Source organism: Triticum urartu, chromosome 6A, assembly GCF_056163025.1.
Source record: "Triticum urartu cultivar PI428250 chromosome 6A, HENAU_Tu73, whole genome shotgun sequence".
Classification (NCBI taxonomy): Eukaryota; Viridiplantae; Streptophyta; class Magnoliopsida; order Poales; family Poaceae; genus Triticum; species Triticum urartu.
Window position 1 is genome coordinate 555,913,852 of NC_141878.1, and position 6,244 is coordinate 555,920,095.

The window sequence follows — 6,244 nt, forward strand, 5'->3', positions numbered from 1 at the left end:
GTGAAAAAAAATTATAATGATATAATTTTCACATTATATGTGTCATATATTATTAATTTTATCAATAGACAAAGGCAGTCTCAAAAAATATATTTGGGCCTATATATATGGATGAAGGGAGTATGCAATGAAGACTTTGCCTCGGAAAAAAGTGCAAAACTGAAACAACTAAATATATGTTTATTTAAACATTCTTTTCTCGAATACGCACATATATGTGTATCATATTATATGGATAGAAGGGTGGGTAAAGAAACCCAAACCACAGTAGATGATTCAAGAAAGCGAATAACATCAAGCACCCGAGCCGTATCCTCTATGAAGTGATCACGCGTGTCGCCCACCCTAATAGCCGCGTGGCTATGCCGATCCAATCCGCCTTGAGCAGTTCAGCTTGATGCCAGATAGAGCCTGGTGACCACTGTTAGGGTTTAATTAATTCTAATAATCCCTGGTTTTCCTAACCGAGGTGGTTGCTTCACGTCCCTACTTACGCATCCTATCATTAGTAAAGATAACTATTCACTTCTACTTCTCTATCTTCCGTCTGCGAGGCACCCTCAGGCTGGTCATAGTGGAGAGTAACTTAGACTAGTACTCCCTCCGGTCCTTTTTACTCTGCATATAAGAATTGTCTGAAGTCAAACTTTATAAAGTTTGACCATATTTATATGAAAAACTATCAACGTCTACAATGCTAAAGTTATACAGTATGAAAATTTAAGTCACGACGCATCTAATGATAATGATTTCACATTGTGAATGTTCGTATTTTTTTCTATAAAGTTGGTCAAACTTTACGAGATTTGACTTCAGACAAATCTTATATGCGAACTAAAAAGGACCGGAAGGAGTAACATACATATGTTACTACCTTCATTGTGGGTAGTAGCATACCTGTGGTAACATAGATGTGTTCATTTTGCATTGGGAATCGCTACGTGATGATAACATATTATGTTACTCTACTTGTCTCTCTCCTCATTAACTACTTGCCACCTCGCCATTTTTGCTTATGTGGCATCTATGTTTCTCCCACTATGACCAGCCTCAAAGAGTTCTTGTGTTTCAATAGCTCCCAAAGCATCAAAGTTATGATGGCCCGCATGTTTTTTTGAAACAATTCAACAACTAGATTTAATCGTACAAAAGACTGAAGGTATTCAAGCAGACAGGACGTTGAACCACCATCGTTTTTGAAATCACAACGGCCAGAATAATAGGTTCTGAAAAAAAAAAACATAAATTCGACGAGGCCAGCATGAATTCGACCTGAATAATAAGTGCCAAACGTCGAGACAAGGCCAACATGAATTCTTTTTCAGCCTCCTGGGCCACCCATACGCCTCCGCTTTTCTCCATTTTCCCGATGTCCACTGTATTGTACTTTTTGTCATCACGCATCAACACTCGATCTCCTCCACGCTCAGCCGCCCCTAGTCATTGGTGGAGTAGTTATGTTCTTGTTGCCCGTACCTGCAGTATGCTGTCAGCATCGATTTCAAAGGTGACGTTGATCTTCGGCTCGCCCCTGGGTGCTCGGGGGATGCTACGGAGAGTGAACTTCCCGAGGAGGATGTTGTCCTTGGTTTCTGACCCCTCGCCTTGGTACACCTGAATGAGGACCTGGGTCTGGTTGTCGCAGCAAGTCGTGTAAACCCTCTCCTTCTTGACCGGGATGGTAGTGGTCTTCGGGATCAGCACGCTCATGACACCACCTTCCGTCTCCACCCCAAGTGAGAGCGGTGTGACCTCGAGCAGGACTACATCCCGCACTTCCTTAAGCCCTCGTCGTTGAGGAGCGCTGCCTTTACAGCGGCACCGTAGGCGACGGTCTCGTCCGGGTTGATACTTGTGCAGAGTTCTTTCCCATCAAAGAAATCCCGGAGCAGCTCTTGGACTTTTGGTATCCGGAAGGAGCCACCCACGAGCAAGATGTCATCGATCATAGACTTGTTCATCTTGGCGTCGCTCAGGCACTTCTCCACATGCACAATGCAATTGCTGAAGAAGTGAAGAGGTCCATGTTGAGCTCCTCGAACTTTGTGCGGGTGATGACCCCATGGAAGTCGATGCCCTCGTGAAGCGAGTCGATCTCAACGGTGGCCTGGACGCACTGGAGAGCACCCTCTTGGCCTTCTCGCAGGCCGTCCTAAGCCGGCGAAGCGCCTTTGCATTTTGCCTGATGTCATTCTTCTTGTATTTCTTAAGGAACTCCCGCACAAAGTGTTTTACCATGAGGGTGTTGAAATCCTCCCCACCGAGGTTGGTGTCACCAGCTGCGGCCATTATCTGAAAGACGCCCATGTCAATGTCGGCACCCGGGTCAACATTGACAATGGAGACATCCAAGGTACCGCCACCAAGATCAAACACGAGCAGTCTTCAGGACGTCACTGGGGGACATCTTGCCCAACCCGTAGGCAATGGCTGAGGCAGAGGGCTCATTGATGATGCGCAAGACATTGAGGCCGGCGATGGTGCCGGCGTCAATGGTGGCTTGGCGCTGGGAGTCGGTGAAGTAGACAGGGACAGTAATGACAGCATTCTGCACAGCAGTGCCAAGGTAGGCCTCGGCGGTCTCCCTCATCTTGCCGAGCACCATGGCCGAGATCTCCTCGGCCTCAAACTGCTTCTCCTCGTCCATGTACTGCACCACGATCATCGGCCGGTCGCTGGGACCAGAGACAACTTTGAATGGCCACGTGCACGTCTTGATGTCTCCTTGCACCGACGCGTCACCGAAATGCCGGCCGATAAGTCGCTTCACATCTGAAAATAATACGGATTCATCGTGGATTAGTCGTGCAAATACGTAGCAAGGATAGAAATGCAAACATTTGGAAGGAAAAATAATAAACATGCAAACTTTAGTTTCTTTTGATATTTGAGTAGTTGACTCCAGATTAGGGTACATATCCCGTACAAACACCACCGATGCATCTTCCATATGAATTCAATGAGAAGAAGTTGGAAGGGCTTGTTTAGCCTTAGCCGAAACTGAACAAAACTAAACCAGAATCAGATACAGTACAAAAATTTTTCTTTTGGGATTTTTTTAATAATATCATCTTGGGAGAAGATACTAATCGAGAAAATTCTTGGGAGAAGAAATCTATTAATCCCGTGGAAAATGGGAATCCCCGCCACATAAAGAAGCACAAATGCTAAAAGTACGCGCAGATTCTACAAAATCTCCTCCTTGAGTTTCTTAGCTGCTCCATGATTTTAGCTAACCGTTCAGTTTTTTGACTGCTCCCTGATTTCAGCTAACCGCCCCTTAAACATTTCGTATACTAGAACTCATAGATACGAATAGCAACCGCTCCCCCAAAAAAGGTCCGAGATCTGGCAGCCGATGGAAGCGGTTCCCCGAAAAAGAGAAGATCTGGCAGCGGACTAATCATTTGGTACCCCAAAGAAGAAGCTTTAAGCATAAACATAATTAAAATTCTACCCCGCTGGCGGACGATGAAGCAGTTATGCTATGCATCAAGGAGTAGCTAGGGTAAGATGTTTGATCTCACCGAAGATTGTGTTGACGGGGTTCATGGCGGCCTGGTTCACAGCCGCGTCGCCGATGAGCCTCCAAGCGTCGGTGAAGGCAACGCAGGACGGCGTGGTGAAGTTGCCCTGGTCGTTGGCGATGACCTCGACGCGGTTGTGCGACTGCCGCCAGACGGCCACGCAGGAGTAGGTCGTCCCGAGGTCGATGCCGATCGCCGGCCCGTCGTCGTCGCACTTCGTTGCCCCCATCTCCACGGGGTAGAGCGGAAGAGGCAGTGGATGACGTGTGTAGAAGCAGCAGTACCAAAGAGGGGTGCGATCTGATTGGGAAGCCAAGGAGGTGGAGGGCATTTATAGAAGAAGGCGAGCGGGCGTGCCGTTGCCTGCAGTGTCAAAGCAAACAGGTTACGGTAGATTTTTCGATAAAGCGAATATATTAATATCACAATGATGTCAAATACACCCAATTTTCTCTGCGTCAACAAGATGTCTAAAGATATCAAGGATACACATAGCCAAGAAAAAAAATATAAAAAAGAGAAGAAAGAAAACAAAGACCCGTTACGGTGTTGACATTCGCAACAGTAGCACCCTAACCACCACCGAAGACAACACCAGTACTACAAACGAGATTCTCCAAAAACGACGCCTCCAAGAAGGAAACAAAGCACACGCGTTGTCGTTGCCTGATCGAAGATCTTGGGTTTCACCCTGGAGAAAGTCCGAGATCCAAAACAATGCCTTCAACAAGGCCATTACCAGGTACAACTAATGAAGGCCAGACCTTGGATTTACACCCTTGAAATCGTGGCTCGATACTCGAGGAGCACCACCAAGAATGCAGTCCACCTATGTTGCCACCCTCGCTTGCCAAGGCTGCTGCTGCAAGTCACCAAACACCTGACCCATAGGGAGAACCTGCGCCGCATTGTCCTCAACACAACCAGTACCCTCTCTGCCAATACCAACCTCGGATCATAGCCACCATGATTTCTCCACCTCTGTCCGTTTCATGAAAATCTATATTAAGACATGTCCCATGGTACCGACAAGAAGGCGAAGCTTCGCGCCTCGCCCAAATGAAGCCAACTAGTTGATGATAAGGGCGCGAGCGACCGCATCGATTCCGCTCTAGATATCCAATAGCGCCCTGCGCCAAACTGCGGAAATCTCCGAGAGGAAGACCGGAACTCGACGGCGGCCAAATCAAGGAGGCAGAATTGAAGCAGATCGACGCCTTGATGCTCGAAGAACAGCAAGGCGCCATACCACCTTTATTCTTTGAAGCGGACCAGCAGGCCCCCACGCCACCATCCACCACCCAACGGGCCCGACCGCCCCCGACGAACGAGGAGGCCACCACCACCATGCCCGGGACCGCTGGCCCGGACAGTCCTCGTGCCGCCGGACTAGCGTAGGAGTTCCTTGGCGTGCCTTCGTTGGAGACATGGCAATGCACAAGCGCGAAAATGGTCACGGACCATCTAGGTTGTACTAGATCGGGCCTCAACACCACTAGCCGCTGCCGTCGTCCGTCACCGAAGATGCTTGCCGAGATCTGCTGGTCGTCGCCGTCCCACGCCACCATCGAAACCTTGGCAGGTGCGGGCGCCGCAACCACTGCGAGATCTGCGCCGCCGCGCCAGGGACGCCCGCCACCACGAGATCCACGCCCCCAGTGCTAGGACGTCGATCGAGGAAGCTCCGCCGCGTCGCGCCGCCAGGACTTTGCCCAGCGACGGTAGATAACTTGGGTCAGGTTAACTAATTTCGTTGCTTTGTATTTGCATTTTATACGGTAGATAAGTAGTTCAACATTCGTTATTTTGGACCCTTCGTTGCAATGTTTTAAATAGCCGGTTATAGCCAGACGCGATTTTGAATCCTGTTCTAAATCCTATCGCCATCGGGCATCATCGGTTACGTCTATACTCAATTTACTTTTGATTATCTGTCGTGAGTTATATTTCGGTTATGTCATTGTCTGTCGATGTTTGCCTTAGTTCTCATTTGGTAGTTGTTCTTCGTGTTCTGCTCACTCCTTATTATCTTTCTACTGTTGGGTTTTGAGAGATTCTAAGTTCCTGAGAGAAATTTCAAATTTCTCATTCACCCCTAGTAGACATACTTCATTTCTACACTAACAATACGTATTCAACAGTCTGACCACCACATATACCCCCTGCACACTCGCCATAAAGAAACAACATGTTGTCATCAGTTCCTGCCACCTTTATCCCACTTAAATGCAATATTGGGCTAGAGCTAGAGTCCTAAAAGCTCTGTTGTGCTAGAGCTTGGTGATGGGCTTGCTTGCCTACATTGAGTCGTTATTGGGCCGAGCAATACTGTAGTTGCACATGCTATTTTTTCTATAAAAAAATATCTGTTTTGCATAGGTTTCAATATGCTTTTTTAATTTTTTCTTCATGTTTATTTATTTCTTCGGTTTTCACCTGTTTTCTGCAGTTTCCTCGTTCGTTTATTTTTATTCCTCTTTTTATTTTTTTGTTCATTTTTTTCAACACTTGTCTAATTTTTTTCATAGACATTCTACATTATTTCTATACAAAAAGAATAATTTTTTACAAGTCTAAATTTTTCAATAATTAATAATATTTTTAAAATATATGTTTTGATGTCCGCTTTTTTATACAAATTGTATATTTTCATATACATGTAAAATATTTTTTTATAAAGTTGACATTTTCCAATATATGGTTAATATTTTTTGAAA

General features: G+C 46.3%; 1 pseudogene; it reads right to left on the reverse strand.

Moving 5' to 3' along the window:
• Positions 1-1,137: 1,137 nt before the first annotated feature.
• On the reverse strand, positions 1,138-4,876 carry LOC125515025 (heat shock 70 kDa protein 18 pseudogene; annotated as a pseudogene).
• Between the last annotated feature and the right edge of the window lie 1,368 nt (positions 4,877-6,244).